Raw genomic sequence first — 17,170 nt, 5'->3', positions numbered from 1 at the left:
TCTTATCAACCATATGATGTACAAATATTTTCTCATTTGTAAGTTGCTTTTTCACTTTGTTGGTTGTTTATTTTGCTGTACAGAAGCTTTTTAGTTTGATGTGGTTCCTCTTGTCTTATTTTTGCTTTGCACTTGTTTTATTTTTGCTTTGCTTGCTTCTGCTCTTGTGGTTGTATCCAAAAAATTCTTGCTAAGACCAAAGTCGAGGAGCTTTTCCCCTGCGTTTTCTTCTAGGAGTTTTATAGTTTGGGTCTTACATTTCAGTCTTTAATCCATTTTGAATTAATTTTTGTGAGTGGTATAATGTAGGGGTGCAATTCCATTATTTTGTGTGTGAATATCCAGTTTTCCCAGGACCCTTTATTAAAGAGACTATTTTTTTTCCCTGTTGAATGTTTTTGGCTTCCTTGTCAAACAGTACTTGACCACATATGCAGGAATTTATCTCTGGGCTGTCTCTTCTGTCCCATCGGTCTGTGTTTTTATGTCAGTACTGTACTCTTCTGATTATAATAGCTTTATGCCATAGCGTGAGGTCAGGAGGTGTGATGCCTCCAGCTTTGGTTTTTTCCCTCAGAACTACTGTGGCTATTCAGGGTCCTTTGTGGTTCTATACCAATTGTAGGATTTTTTTTCTATTTCTGTAAAAAATGTCATTGGAATTTTGATAAGGATTTCTTTGACTCTGTGGATTTCTTTGGTAATATGGACATTTTAACAGTATTAATTCTTCTGATCCATGAACATGAGACATCTTTTTAATTATTTGTGTTTCTTCAATCTCTTTCATCCATGTTTTATTGTTTTCATTGTACAGATCTTTCACCTCCTAAATTTATTCCTAAGTATTTTAGTATTTTTGATGCTATTGTAAATGCAGTTTTAAAATTTTCTTTTTCACATACTTTGTTGTTATTGTATAGAAATGTAACTGACCTCTATCTGTTGATTTTATATCCTCCATTTTTTCTGAATGCATTTATCAGTTCTGTTTTTTGGCGAAGCCTTTAGGATTTTGTAAGATCATATCATCTACAAACAGAGACCGGTTTTCTTTTTCCTTTCCAAGTTAGATCCCTATTGTTTCTCTTCGTTGCCTGATCTGGCTAGGACTTGCAGTACTGTGTCCAATAGGAGTTTTGAGAAGAACATCCTTGTCTTGTTCCTGATCTTACTGGAAAAGCTTGCAACCTCTCACCATTGAGTATTACGTGAGCTCTGGGTTTGTCCCAGAGGTCTCGTGTCTTCTGCACACGTGCACACACACACACAGTGACAAGCTCCCTGGTTATCTGCCTAGTAAGGTAAAGCCTCAGATCCTTCTCCATGTCCACTTTTACAGGGGGCACGAAGGGCAGAAGGTGGACAGTGATGTGCTTGGCTAAGGAGAAGTGGCTGAGCAGCCACCAGGAGAATCTGGGTGTCGTGAGTCCTGGGGCGCCATTACCATCCCACGGCCCATCTCAGCTCAGTGACTGGGGAGAATGCAGAGCCTCTCAAGTTTTGATGCTCTTGCCAAGTGCCCCGGGGAAAACTGTCAAAATGCAGGCTTTGCATCAGTAGGTCTGGGGTGGGGCCTGAGACTGCATTTCTCAAGGCTCCAAGGGGGGTGTCACTGCTTGTTCCTACCACACTTTGAGCAGCAACACTCCATGCCAGTCTCTGTAATGTTGGTAAAGTCTATGTGCTTTTCCAAAAAGGGTCAACACTGTGCAAAAGGTAGAAAACATTGCATAGATAATTTAGCCTTTAGTTGTTGGTAAGTAATTAAAACGTTTTAATTGACCACATACACACACACACACATACATACATACATACATACATACACACACTCCAGAGGGGAGGAGAGGGACAGTGTAAGTGAGAACTGTCCACAGGGCAGGAGTGAATGTTTTCTTCATGGCACTTTCATCTGTTTTGAACGTGTCTGTCACTCAGCCTGTTGAGTTTACGATCTGTCTGATCTTGATTGGGCTGTGGCAGTGAGAAGTTTGGAAAGTTGTCCCTGCTATCGAAATCAAACAAGCAATTCGGCATCATTCAGAAAGTCTAGCAGCCAAGTAATAACAAACACAAGCCACCATTAGACCAGCTGCTTTACATATAGTCTTATTTTGCCTTCACAGCCCACAGGGTGGCTGAGGATTCTATGGATGAGGAAATCTGCTGAGAAAGGCTAATGACATGCCCAAGGTCATTCTGCTAGGAACTGACAGAGACAGGCTTTGAACCCGAATCTGTCTGTTTCCGAAGACTCTTGCCCCTCTGCTGCCTGCTGCTTGTATTCTGGCAACCAGCCTTCTTTTCCCAAGGAGTTGGGGAGAAATTATTGAAAAGAGAGCCTTAAATTCTATTTTGAATTTTAAAGTTCAGAGGCATATTTTCTGCACCAGGGTTTTATTACCACTCACAGACACTGGTTTCTCTCCAAGCTCATTTAAAAATGAAGAGTTTCTGTGAGTGTCTTTCTACTCCGGCTGTCAGCTGGAGCCTTGTGGTATTACAAGGCACGGTGCTGGGGTAGCTCTGCTGTGGCACGGGCATCACGAGGGACCCCCCCCACCACTACCCCCAGCACCCCAAATCATGGCAGCCACTGCTCCAGCTCGTCTTCGATCTCTATGTGAGGAGTTACAGAGCCAAGAAAATGACTGTCCACTCGGGAACCTCCAAGCCCAGTGAGTGGGAGACCTGGAGGGCAAAGACAAGGTCCAGCTCAATTTCAGAAGCCATAGAGTCGAGATTCCCAAAATCAGCTGCAAAGAAAGGAAATCAGACCAGAAAAGTACAATAAGAGGAAGTTGGCATCAGTATAAAACCAATGACTCATGGCTACTAAATTCATTATGACTTTAAGTGGAAAAAAGAAATAATAAGTCTTAAATAGGAAGGGTGGTACCTTGTAGGCACAAAACAAATAACTGTTAAAGAATGGAAGAGTCTGCTTTCATTTTGCCAGAGGTTCCAGGTGTGATTATAGATAGAAATAAAAGCAAATCCCCTCCAGCTTTGGCAAGGTTGAACCTACAGGGTGGATTTTTATGAGAAATGCTTTTGTTGCCTTTGTTGGGTCAGAGGGGGCTGAGGGGAAAGAGGCTCAGATCAACAAGTGTCCGCTGAACTGCTCCCCATCCTGGAAGGAGGGGGGAATTCTGCCCCGAGCATCCTCCAGGTCTTCAGAGCTGGAGACTTTGTGCCCAGATGGCTGTCATCCCTGGATGAGAGGCATTGGGAGTCCAGGCCTGGGGGTGAGCATGAGGGCTCCTCCCTCTGAGCCACGGAGTTGGTGTCCCTTAGGGGGCTAGGAACCTGAAAAGAGAAATGTCTTCCCTTAAAGTTTGAGTGTGAGTCCACTCAGTCCAGGCCTTTTGTCTGTTAGTTTATCTGTTAATCTTGTCAGCTTTCTTTTTCATCCCAGACCACATGTATGACCACAAAATCAAGCAATTTAGGTACACATCATCCCCAAGGGTCAGCCTTCCATTGTCAGCCTGAAACGTGGATAAGTCAGTTTAGCGTGGGAAAGTCCCACACTTGGGGGACAGAGTGGGTCCTCCCGGAGTCCCGGTCTTGAGCTCCTGGGTGGTCCCAGGAAGGCGCTAACCAACCTTCAGGCCTGTCTCCTCATCTGTAACATGAGTTTTGTAGACAAGACTATTTCTCTGAAGGGACTTTCATGGTAAATACAGAAGGAAGAAAAATGAACACCTACAGGCTTTGAAGAGACGTAAAATCACACTTGAATTCGTAACAGTCACACATTTACAGAGCTCCTGTTATGTGGCTGGAACGTTGCTAGACTCTAGGGGAGATGACAGAACCTGGGTGAGCCCGAGGGCAGGTGGGCCCCTCCTCCCTGGGGCCGTCTGCATTCCATGGTGGGAGGGTGATTACAAGTCATCTCAGGCTTAAACGGGGTCAAAGATTCTGTCCTTTTAAATATTGTTAAAGTTTTTGCTAAAAATTATTGCGTGACGTTTTAGTAGCACCAGGCAGTTCTTTGCCTGTGTTCTGTGGATTGTACTTCCTTATTTTTCAAATCCCTTTGAATTTTTTCCTTTATATTTTTCCTGATTTTACTTTTGTGGACTCATACTACAGCTTTCTTGCCATAGGGAGTATGAAATCCAGTTATCAAAGTGTTAAATTATGATATCTTTCTCTCTCTAAGGGTTTAATGACAAGATTCCATGACAGGTCTAATCACTGCTGTCACTTGGAAGTAACGGCAAGTGCAAACAGCATTCCCAAATACCCACAACAGTAGTGATGTGCTGTGGGAGCCACGGGCACTGCCACTGGAGCCGCGGCCTGTGGCCTGTGGCCTGGGGAAAGACGATGCGAAATAGCAGTTAGTCGTGAATGGAAATAAAGTTACAGGCTTTGTTTGCTTGTTTTTCCCCTGCCTGGCTCACGGATGCGCTGATTTCTGTTTCCGGGACCCCGGGGTTGAGAACCCTCATCCTGCTCCTCTTACAGCCACGTGATATCAAACCTACAAGGGGAGACCCCAAAAACGGAATTTATTTGTAAAAATTTGTGTGTTAGTTCTTACATGTTGAACTTCAGTCACCTTCAAAGCACTCTCCATTTGATGAAATACACCTATCAAGACGTTTTTCCCCACTGCTCCAGTTTTTGAACTCGTCGATTTTGATGCCTTTTAGTGCTTCTGCTGTTTTTTGTTTCACCTCTTCCACATCCGCAAAAGGTTTCCCTTTGAGAACTTTTTTCATCCGGGGAAACAACAAAAAGTCACTTGGGGTGAGATGGTAAATAGGGAGGGTGGGGCACAGGGGTTACAACGTTTTGGGTCAAAAACTGCTGAACACTCAGCACAGTGTGGACAGGCACACTCATATCAATCATCCGTCAGGAAATGGGCAAACATGTTGAAAAGTCTTCATAAAAAGTTCACTGAAGCCAAACGCAGCCTCTCACAACGCCAGCTGGTGCACTGACACAGATGTGTTCCTAGAACACTCACCTAGCAGGGGAAGCCTGTGCTCCAAAGGACCTGCCCTCCAGAAGATATTTCTGGTTTTGGGGGGTCCCCCCATACATGTCTAACTGTGTGTGTCATTTTTGCTCTGATTTTCCATTATATCCAATTTCATTTTGAGAGTCTGGGTTCCAGCGTGACCGTCATGCTACCGTTCCCCACGTGTACCCCCATACATGGGGGAAGAACACGCAGATTCGTGGAAATGATCCGAGCACAAGTCTGCATGGCTGCCAGTCCTAATTCCCCTTCTCATCTTTCAAATGTAACGAGAGCACGCACGGGCAGAAGAGCCGACTTCCCTCCCACTACCACTGTTCCCGGATGCGGATGCGGATGCTCAGCCCTCAGCCCTCTCTGTGCTTGTGCACCCTCCCTCCACTAGAGGCTCTGCCTGTCGTCCTCAGCAGTCCTCAGCCCAGGCGGGACTCTGCTGGTCTCCAGAGTACAGCACGGGGGCCCAGGGGCTTCACCTCCCCTCTGCGGTGCGGAGGGGTGCAGTCCCAGCTTTGAGACCTGCTGCCTGTGTGATTGTGGGAAAAACATTCTTAGAGCCCAGGCTCCTTGCAATAAAATGGGGGTAAAAATAATGCCTCGCAGGGTGAAAAGACACTGACTTTGCACAAGGTTAGGCCCGGAGCCACTCTGGCTTTGGCCACGTACCTGCAACACCGTGAGCCTCAGTCTCCCGTCTGGACGATAGGGCAGGAATCCTGTGTTCGGAGGCTTTAACGTGCTAAAGGCTGGTTAAGGCTCCTGCATGGTGCTTGGCCAGTAGCAGCCTCTCAGGGATACCCACTCGCTCTGCTCCACCGGGGGCCTCAGGACTGCGTCATTTCGGGTGGACACGGGGAGAGGAAGGGAGATGGTTCTTACAGTGAGTGTGTGTGTGTTCAAGCAGATTAAAACTGTTTCCTTGCCTTAGTTGCCTCAGCATGTAGTAGTACTCTTTTTCTACTCATCTGTTTTCACAGGTGGGGGCAACTGGACCCCCAGTTGGGGGGCTGCCCCTCTCCCCAAGAGCACTGTGACCTCAGAGCACAGCCTGCTCTCAGGCGTGATTACCACATCGGCACCTCCCCAGGGTGGGTGAAACACAGGCGGCAGCTGGGCCCCGGAGTTTCTGGTTGAGTAGGTCCGGGTGGGCCCAGGAATGTGCATTTCCAACCGGTTCCCTGATGAACAGCCGAGTGGAGACCACACATGGAGCCAGTGTCTACCAGAGACATTGATAAATTCTGCGCGGCACAGACAACTAGCTTCCCATTCGAGGGCCTCCTCTGGGACCTGTTACAAGCAGCTAAATGTCAGCTTATTTTACATTGGCCACATTTTCAATGCCACTGTGAGATATGGGAGCACTTTTTAAAGCCTGCCTCCTTAGCATGCTGGTCCTATGAAGTACTCTCTAATTTAAAAAAAAAAAAAACAGTCCCCTGGTCAGAGAAGTTGGGTAAAGGTCCTTCTGCGGTCCCCTCTAGGGAGTTCCCAGTGCAGCCCGTCGCCTGGCCAGGGAGGCTGCGCCTCAGAGAAAGCCACACAACCCCTTGTAATCCAACATTCGCCAAACCCATTTGCGTCCCTCACACAGCGCAGCGGGACGCTCACGAGCACCCTGGGTGAGGAGGGGTGACGCCTCGGTGGTGGGATATCTTTGGCACATTATCTTCCTGCCTCAGTCCTCTCTGGGAGTGCGTGCTGTCTGGGGCTTGTACTCCGGGCCACAGTGACACTATCTGAACCGGACGGTTGTGGGACCCTGTGAAATTGTGCTTGCCCTGTTATCTGCTACCCCAAGTAATAATTGGCCTGGCGTGTTAATAGGAAGGTGTGTATATATTATGAATAGCAACCCTAAAGGCACTTGTAAAGTATAAACTCGTGCAGTAAAATTTCAACTTGTCTTAATTCTAGTGAATGGTAGTGTGTTATATTTTTTAAAATTCCAAATCATAGAACATTTATAAAGAAATGTGGTATTGTTGCTTTTGTGACCACACTGTAACCCAGACTTGTCTAATTACAGTGTTGCCAGTAAAACTCCTCAAAGAGAAGACCCAATTTAATGCATAAGTTAAAATTTTCTGTAATAAATATATCAGTTATTTGTGTAACATTTTCATTGTAGGGTGTTACGGGTTTCTTCCCAAAAGTTTTTTTTCTTAAGGGGTTTTTAAGTATATTTCCTACCATATTTATGTTGCTTATTTTCTCCTTTCTCCTAATGAATATAAACTTCAAATTAGTGAAATCTGACTAAATAAGGTTTTAGTCCTTTGGAAAAATTATTCACCCAGTAACGGACACAGGCCACCCTCCAGGGCACTGCATGCCTGCTCAGAGGACATTTCATCATGTCAGGGGCCTAGCTGTTTGTCTCCACGCCCCTCCTGTGACCGACCTGCAGGGTAGGATGGTCACTTCTGTGCCTTGTTTATGAGGATGGAGAGAAATGGAGCCTCAGGCAAGTGTATTGTTTACTGTGTTCCCCTGGAGTGAACCGTTCTCCAAACTGCCCGTGGTGACCCACTGGCTGGTCGTAGAGTCGGTTCAGTGGGTGGAGACCAGTTGTTTTTTTAATGGAATAGGATCAAGCAGAAAATATTACTGTGTGTCCCCCAGGTGTGAGATTCCGAATTGTTTGTTCTAGGAGTGTCTGTGTGTGTCCGTGTGTGGGCACTGAGTCACTGTGTTAAGTGACCCAAGTTTTTCTTGTGGGCACGGTCAAAATGTGGGAAAGCCATTGGGCAGAGAAATTTTAAGTCATTTTAGAGTACAGAAGAATTAATAAGTTAAGATTAAACTTTTCCTTTCTAAAGTTATGACTTGTCTTACCTGCCCCCATGGCACTTCTGTGCTCTGGCAGTGCCCTGTGTAATCTGCCCACTGCCTACAGTGAGGGGCAGCCAGGCTGCAGCCAGCATCGCCCGTGGGAGTCCTTCGCACTGTTCCAGGATGACTCTGCTCCCCAGGGCAGCGTCCCGCTCTAGGACCCGACAGTGTTGGAGTCCCTCGGAGGTAGTGATGCTCAGGGTAGCAGCAGCGGCAGACTGGTGCGATTCGTGGGGAATTTACAAGACAGAGTGGACTGTGAGTGGGGCTGGGGCCACCAGTGCAGTATGCCACCAGCGCCCCCCAGCTGGCACCATGTTAGGTGTTTTGAATAGTACACTTGAAGTTGTTCAGGCGCAACCCAGTGCACCCTATTGAGAGGAGAGGAAACTGCCCCAGTCCCTTCTCTGCTGTGGCCCATGCACCCTGTGTGTCTGGTGCACGTCTGCTTCTGAAGCTCCCTGGACACATGCCTGTCTGTGCTCAGCTAACTGCTCGTCTCCCAGAGCTCAGCCAGAACCTCGCTGGTCCTGCCGATCCCCCTGCTGTACATTCTCCTGCAGCACCCTGTGCTTCCCCGGAACAGCTCTTTGCCAAAATGTAGGCCTTCGGTGAATTTCTCATCTCTGTCTCACATTGGGTGCTGCTGCCTCAGACACGTGCAGACTGGCCGGCTGCCTTGGAGACAGACCATTGGCTTCTCCTTAAAGCCAATCCCTGATGGCTTCTCCGGGTGCATTTTGGACTCAGCCTGCCCTCCCTTCATCTTAGAGTTGTAGGGATCCAGATCAAGAAAGGAGAACTCACTTGGCCAAGGTTATGTGGTTAGGGGAAGAGGGGGTGGTTTGCATTGTTCCTGAAGAAGAACCAGAATACTCCGTGTGCATTGGGGTTCCCTGGCGCTCTGACCTCTCCGCAGTCTGGGCCTTACCTGCTCCCTCCACGCCTGACCTCTGACCTACAGCATAGGGTTTGTGTTCACACTCCCGTCAACCTCTTAGGTGTAACTTAATGTATTATATTAAATTCAGGTATTTCATGGCCCTGGGTACTGTTTTGAAGTTAGTAAAAGTGTGTCTTTGATAAAAAATCCCCTCATAATTTTGTCTCACACATTGTTATGAGAAATTCCTCCTAGTAAAATATTTCACAACTACCTTGTCATTAATTAGTAACATGAGTTTGTCTTAACAAGTCTGTCTCTCTCTGTGCCTGATTTTCTTATAAATCAAATATTTGGTAAATTCACAAAATTGTGCCTTAGCCACAAAAGATTTGGATTTGAAAAGCATCAGCTATTGTTAGGGGCCCAGGCTTGTGAGTTTGGATCCTGGCTCTCCCCTTACTAGCTGTGTAGCCTTGGGCAGCTCACTAAACCTCTCTGTGCCCGAGTGTCCTCCCTGTACATTGTGATGGTTGGCAGTACTTCCCTGGTCAGGCTGCCATGAAACTTACATGAATTAATGTGTGTACAGCACCTAGAATAGTTCCTGGCACAGAATAAGAGAAAAATACTAGCTCTTATGAGCACATGTTTTTTTTATTACTTTGTTTATAAAGATTTTATTTATTTACTTTTAGAGAGAGAGGAAGGGAGAGAGAGAGAGGAGAAGAAACATCAATGTGAGAGAGAAACATTGATTGGCTGCCTCTCCTATGCACCCCAACTGAGGACCAAACCTGCAACCCAGACACGTGCCCTGACCAGAAATTGAATCGGTGACCTTTCACTTTGCAGGATGATGCCCACGCAACTGAGCCACACCAGTTAGGGCTGTTATTACTCTTGATCTCCACTATTTTACAGTCAAAATCTACAACTGAAAGGAATGCTAAAACTTTCTAAGTGGATATCCCTGGTCATCACTGAATAGTCCAGGGTTTGGAGGTTACTGTGGTGACTTTCCTGACCCACCTAATAACACATGCTTGAGAAATGCTTCGTTTCCAGGACGCTCACAGAACTTCAAGGGCAGTAATTGCCCAGGTGAATGTCACTGTATTATGGCTCATGGAACTAATAATCCATCAAGGACACTTGGTCCAGCTCTCCCACCTGACCAAGGATTTCATAATTTCCAGAATTTCCTGTGGAATTATTTCATCAGGTAATTCTGCAGGAAATCAGAGCCCAAAAGCATGAGTTCACTTGACTTTGACTTGTAAAGCCACTGCTCTCCTGCCATGACCTTCCTCATGAAAGGTCATACCGAGTTGGTGTTGGAGTCTTAGACCGAAGTTGAGTTTCTCTTCCTCTATCAGAAATGCCCATGGTCCACCAGGCTTTGCACAGGTGGTGCATGCAGATGAGGGCATTTGGCCCTCGGTGGGTGGTCCTGCTTTACCATTAATGACAAGACAGCTAGTGTTGTAAGCCCAGTATATACAGCCTTGCTCAGGGATAGCAGTGAGGCGAGTGCAGGCTGTGGACACCCTACCCCCACCCCCCGTGGCTCTGGGGTGACTGGCAGAGGTAGAGGAAAAGGATGAGGATGGAAAAATGGATTCCCTAGACTTAGCCCTCCTGATAATTCATTGGGATTTCTCTGTCAGCCTTTGAGGTAAAATGCTCTCCAAATGGATAAGCTGCCTTCAACTCCACGTAAAATCCAGAGCACAGTTGAAACTGCCTTTAATCAGTGTCCCAGGATGTGTCGATGTTGACAGAGTTCTAGCCAAAAGAGTTCCATGTGCAAATGCATTTAGGGGACATGGGTTAAATGAAGTTACCCTGGTTTCCTTAAGTCCCTAATACACTAAGGGGCAGTGGAACCTCCAGGCAGAGGATACAGGGAGCAGTGTTTCCAAAACTCAGTGGACGGAGGTTATCCAAATCACGCGGCAGGGCTAGAGCTGGGCGGAGCATATTTGGGGGCCATGGTCCTGAGGGTCGTGTGTGGCGGGTGTAAGGAGGACAGTTTGCCAGAGAATCTGAGGACCAGATTCTCACCCCGACTTCACTTGCTCCCAGTCCTGTGACCACACGGGGCATGGCCTTCTGTGCCACTAAGCTGCTTCTTCAGCTGTGTAAGAGGGGGCCAGAGTGCCCACCCCACACACCTCATGGAGAAGGTCCCTGGAACCTGGACAGATGAGCTCTGAAATCAGGGAAAGGGCTGCCTGCAAGTATAAGACATACTATTGGTGCACAGTTCTCTCAACCCAGAAAAGGCTGTGGGGGGAGCTGGCTACTGGGGAGAAATTCCCTGTTTACCTGTGTTTTATTTTGTCTTGCCAAAGGTTTTGCCTAAATACATGAATGAAATTCTACTGTATATAGATAAATATATAGAGTTGACCATACTCTGTGTAATCCCGTAGTAATGCTAGGATTTTTCTTGCCCCTTGACAGCTATACCAGCCTGTTTAGTCTAAACCCATCCCTTTTTTGGTGGCAGATGAAGCAGAGGTCAGAGCCTCAGAGGAGGCAGGAGGCAGAAAGTGCCCAAGTGTCCCCAGGGCAAGCCAAGCGCGGCCCAGAGGGCTCGGAAAACTGCAAAGGTTTTCATATTTTCACACTAACTCCTATATGCTGGCAAAACCTGAACTGATATGAGGCTATTTATAGTCCTAATTTATCCTGCTTAGTGTAATCTCCAGACATTTTGCTGTAGAAAATATTAATGGGTTTGAATATGGGCTGCTGCCCCACCACACCCCCCCCCACCCCAGGGTGTCAGTTAGACACGATTTATGCAATGTGGTGCCTTTGTAAACTTTGAGAAAATCTGAATTCAGAAACCTTCTGACCCCAAGGGATCCGGGGAAAAGATCAGGGGCTCTAATGGAAACTCTGAGTCACAAAGGTACATGTGAAGGTCAGTGTCACCCACACTGGCCCAAGGGGTTGAGGAACAGGCTGTTCTGTTACTGGCTTCAGGTGAGAGGTTCTGCACCCTTGTGACTGCTAATCACTGTCCTGGCACCTGGTGAGGAGCCTCACGGGTGCTGCAGCACCCCCGCCCTCTCCCCTCCCTCCCAGAGACAAGCCAGTGCCTGGCCCATCACAGCATGGGGCCCTGCCTCTTCTCTGCCAAGTCTCCCGAAGGCTCCCTCGTACCCCCACACCCTGGCTGCTAAGAAAGAAGCAGCTGGCATCTGCCCTGACTGGTGTAGCTCAGTGGATTGGCATTATCCTGCAAACCAGATGGCTGCCAGTTCAATTCCCAGTCAGGGCACACGCCTGGGTTACAGGCTGGGTCCCCAGGGCGGGCGAGAAACAACCGATCGATGTTTCTCCGACACGTCAGTGTTTCCCTCCCTCTCCTTCTCCCTCCCTTCCCTTCTCTCTAAAAATAAACAAATGAAATCTTTTAAAAATATATAAATAAATAAATAAGAAGCAGTTGGCATGCACCCCAGAAGCTAACTACCTCCAAAAGCCAGCTGTATTTTGTAAGCCTCAGAAATTTTGTTGTGCCAGTCCATTATAAATTATTTAATTAACACCGTATATTTATTGCAACAGCTTAACAGTTTAATAATTTACTCCTCCGATAGGGATCCTTTGGGATATTTCTTTTAATTGTTAGGGAAAAGAGTCCTTTTAGAGCTACTGTCACTGGGCTACTCCCTCCGTGCCGCTTCCTGAGTTCTGAAACAGAGTCCCACAGGCTGTTCCTAGGTGCCACATGCCTGACACACGGCAGACTGACCACCCCACCAGGAAGCCGGTGCTTGTGCCCTGCCTGTGCCCCAGGGCCACCATGGCTGTGGGAACCAGCCAGCCCAGGGACTCAGGACACTGGCAGTTAGTATCCTGCACTGGGTTGCGTGGGTTATGCGACATTATAGGGAGCTAAGCATCATTAATACTGTTTCTAAGGGGAAATACATTCTACGTCCAAACAAGTGACCACCCTGCTTTGGGAGCACTCGTCTTTGTGAGAGGCGGCCCTCCGCCCGCTGCCCTAGGGTGTCATCTCCACCCAGTGCTGTTCCTCACTTGTGCTCTTAGGTGCTCATGTTCAGTGAAAGTGAACGGAAGCTGGTGCTGTTTCCAAATACTAGCAAATGACCAAAGCCAGGAATCAGGGATGGCCTTAGGTAAGGAGGAGAAAGGTTTTAAGCGAAGACCTGGATCCTTCAAGCATTTGAGAATCCAGCTGAAAAGGCAAAGTATGGTAAACTCATGTTGGGGTTAGGCACAGTGGCTGCATAATCTTTACCGTCTCCAAGCTCCAGACGAAATGCCTTGGACGTTAAGGTCCCTTTTGCTAGGAGTTGACTGTTCTGTCATGAGTGAAGTCACACTGTATAAAAAGAGGACACCAGTTTCTTTACCAGTTTGGCTGCCTGGGAACCTGGGTTTCCATCTGGTCCCCTTTACTTTTGAACCATTCCAGATTTTTAGAGAAATATGGCCAAAGTCCTGCAGAGGAATCCAGCTCTTATCGGTAACTTCCAGGAATTTCCAGGAATTAAAGAAGATGGATGGGTTTTTCTGTTAAATTTAATTCAGATTCTCAAAAGTGGTTTCAATAGGGCGCTCCTCCCTTTCTTCTTCATCACTTAAGATTCAATGCATGGTCTCATCGCCAGTCTCAAGTTTGACTTGAGACGAGCTGAAGCAGTACCTCTTAGCCTGACCTCTCTCTTAATTGGGAGAAAAACGGTTTACTAGTCTTCAAGGTCAGTCAGTCTGGCTAACCCTGGAGGAAGAGCCCCTGTTCTGGGGAACTCCAGGTTGTCTCCTTACCGCCAGCAGATCCAGCCCAGCCAGATGGGGAGGTAACAAAAATGAATCCACACGTCTCTGATCCCTCCTTTGCAAGCCTTTGGGGCTCTCCATGCAGAAGGAGTTAGGTGCCTTTCTAAGATGTGAGCCCCAATCTATCACCCGGCTAATTCACTCTCTGTGCAGACCATGCTAGTGACACTCATTCGGTGCTGATGGCATTTGTTGAGCCTCTCTGTGCACCTGACACTATGCCAGGAGCTAGGGACACAACAAACTCAACCATTGTCCTTAACCTTGAAGGCGTGCAGGAGCCTGCCTGTAGTTCGATTAAGTGGGAAGTTCTTATGAAAACACAGCTGGGGAAAGGGTCACAGGGTCAGGGAAAGCAATGGAAAGATAACAAGTGAGCTCGCTCTGAACTAGTGTTTGCTGACTGGCTAAGGCCACACAGGCAGAGAGAGCACCAGCATTTCTTCTGTGCACTAGAGTGACAACTAGGACCATTCTAGAGTTCTCTGTCTCAGCGTGGAGTGGCTGTGTGATGTGTTGAGGCTGGTGTGGCTTGGGGAATGAAAGGAGACACTGTTAGTAATTACACAGGGGCCGAGACCTAAACTCGGACAGTCCCCTAGGAGTCAGGGCCACATGACCATCCCAGGGTAACTGGTCAGAGAAGTGGCAGCAGGGGTCGGCTGCATTTTCCCCCGGTAAGGATAGGAAGTCAAATACAATGCCATCTGCCATCTCAGTGATTTTGGGGGACTGAAGTGCAGAAACAGCGTGGTTACATCACCGATTCTCATTTCAGGACCCCCTCACTGCCCTGTTACCGAACTGCGAAGAGGCGGGTTTTTCCTTATGTTCAAATCAGCACCTTTTTGAGGCAAATGCAAAGCAAAGCCAACAAATTGCATCTTGATTTTAAGAACTCCTCTTTGGGGTTCTTTGTACGTGATAGATCTTCTTTTAAGACAGTGTCCTGAGTCAGTACTCCCATCCCATCTCCGCACGCCGTGCTGAAACAAGCAGCACAGCTGCAAATGATTTTTTTAAGGATTTTATTTATTTATTTTTAGAGAGAGGGGAAGGGAGGGAGAAAGAAAGGGAGAGAAACATTGACATGGGAAAGAAATATCAATTGGTTGCCTCTCGCTCGCCCCCAACTGGGGACCTTGCCCGCAACCCAGGCATGTGCCCTGACTGGGAATCAAACCTGAGATCTTTTGGTTTGTAGGCTAGTGCCCAATCCACTGAGCCACACCAGCCAAGGTGCAAACGATTTTTATCTGGGTGCCTCATTCACATATCTCACAGGGAATACTGCACTCTTCGTTTCCTTGGGAAAGCCTCCTTGCAGAGAGAGACTGTGCACCCACTGGCCCCAGGCAGACTCCATGCCCCACACCTTAACGGTTTCCTCCTGGGTGTCACTATTCCCTAGGGCCCTTTCTTCTGGTCTCCAAGTGACAGCTCAGTCATCAGATGCTTTAACCCAGGTGATGGAACAGTGTGGGCACAGGCCATTGACACCTGCCCCTCCACAGCCAGGGCCACATGGCCAGGGTTTTCTGAAATAGTGTGGTTTCAACTATTCTGTCCCCTTGTCCTTGCAAGGACTTCTACTTGTCAGGCTGTGTGTTCTGTTCTCCATAACAAAAAGCAAAACAATAGGATTATCTTACCTATAGCATGTGAGCCAGAGAAACAAGGGCCCTGGGTCCATTAGCAAGGACGTCAAGCTTGTCTTGAATCCCAGTCCACACTGCAGAGCCCAGCCCCTCCTGCTGTTATGCTACAAGAGGGCGTACCCTTCTGTGCAGGTCACACAGGGTCTCCAGGACCCAGCCCACTCAGTGGCTGGCACCCAGGGCTGCTTAGTAAATACTTATTCAAGGCGCAGGTACAGACACGGTGTTGATGTGCTGAGATCCCATCTGCGGACCCACCGTGCCCCGGGCACTCCTGCTGCCCTGGATCTCAGCTGCGCCAGGATGAGCTCCCCAACCAGAATCAGCTCTTCAACTGAGATATTTTCTTCTTGCAATCTAACAGAACTCCGCTCCCCGTAGGGCCAGCAGGGGTTACAAGGGGCGGGGAGAAAGGCCTCCAATTCCTCTTTCCCCCAACCTTAGCTGACATTCTAAGTCATTTACATCTGTTGTGGAGCCTCACCACTGTCACCAGCCCTGGAGGTTTCCATGCTCCTCTGAAATGTGGCCGTGCTGTTCTTACACTCTCCGTCACCCTCTTGGTGTAGGGGGGCCTTAGGTGCAGACGTATTCTCCCACCCACGGCGGAAGAAGGGAGGCTCTGGTGTGGGGATTTGTTCATGTGTGCCATCGCAAACTGAGCATTGTAAAGTATCAGTTCTCCCTTGATTTCTTAAACACTGAGTTTACATTTAGCCCTGACATCCCTCAAAGCATTACATGTCCAGCCAGCTGAGAGGTCAGCCTAGGATGTCTCATCCTGGTCACCCTCTTTGTGGCTGTGTCCATGGGACTATATCTCCAGGTGCGCCTTGGCTTGGTAGGGAAAGCCCAGGTTGCTGCTTGTTCAGTCCTTTCCCCTGGCAAGGTCCATGGGGTCCGAGTGTTGCCTTGGGTTACGGATTGAAGCCGTCCTCCAGACGCAAGGATGTGCCTCTCTGCTCTCGTTTTTACAAGCATGATAACGGCCATCCAGTTAATGCGGGTGTAGCCTGGATCAGTTTGCTTCAATTTACATGCTAACCTCCTAAGAGTTCTCTCCTTGAGTCACACCTTGTATGTGCAGTGTGCCTAACACATGGCGCTCACTTGATCTTCCTCCAATTCCTGTGAGCTCCGGAGGGGTAACTAGCTCCTTGTCTCAGATGAGGACACTGAGCTCAGAGTCCAGCTCAAGTGCCCATGGCCACCTGGCTCTCCGAAGACGTGTTTTCTCTGTGGCCCTGTTCTCTTTCAGCCCCACGAAACTGCCTCGCTGCCATTGATGTATCTGTCTGGCTTTTTAAAAAGCAGATTATCTGACTGTCCCCACGGTTAGCAAAGGAAAGAGCCCTAAGGAAGCAGACTCCCAAAGGGAACACTTGGCAGGAAGGAGGGCCATGAGAGCGCCGGGCGTGGGGTCCAGGGCAGCCTGCATCGGGTGTGTGTGCTTTATGTCGTGCTCCTGCTCTGCTGTTCTGCACTTGAAAGCTGTATTTGCCAAGTTCAGAGACAGTCTCGGGTTCTCCACGTGATGTCAGGAGCAGCCCTGGGAGAATTCTCACCCCTGCTGGAAGGTCTGCCTGTGGAGGTTCTTCCCGTCAATAAGGACACACTCAGTTTTCTTGCGGTTGCCACGAACACCGGCCACATTGAAACTGGGACGGTTTCTCTCTGTTTTCCGTGTTAGCTTCTGGTAAACCTCGTTGGCCTCTGGGACCAGCTCTCCGATGCCTTTTGTCTTCACCCAGCCCCTAACCCAGAACCCTGTACGGAGGAGAATGCTGAGTGCTTGTCTGTGGGCAAGAAAAAGAGGATGACTGTGATGAGCAGTGCAGACAGGTGTCCCTGCAGCCGCTGAACAGGCAGAAAACAGGAGGCCCTCCAGATGTAATGAAATGCTTTCTAATGTCAGGCAAGCTTGGCATTTAAAGCTATTGACCTACGGTGAATACATAAATGAAA

The 17,170-nt window shown here is 48.1% G+C and overlaps 1 protein-coding gene across 1 annotated transcript in view; it reads left to right on the top strand.

Annotated features, from left to right (window-relative positions):
• The window catches only part of DAP (death associated protein), a 55,433-nt gene that overhangs the window by 24,670 nt on the left and 13,593 nt on the right, over positions 1-17,170 (top strand). The gene's annotated exons all lie outside the window — the stretch shown is intronic.

The sequence above is a fragment of the Desmodus rotundus genome, chromosome 1 (genome assembly GCF_022682495.2).
Source record: "Desmodus rotundus isolate HL8 chromosome 1, HLdesRot8A.1, whole genome shotgun sequence".
NCBI lineage: Eukaryota > Metazoa > Chordata > Mammalia > Chiroptera > Phyllostomidae > Desmodus > Desmodus rotundus.
The sequence above is the reverse complement of the archived record's forward strand: the minus strand, read 5'-3'. Positions and strand labels throughout refer to the sequence as shown.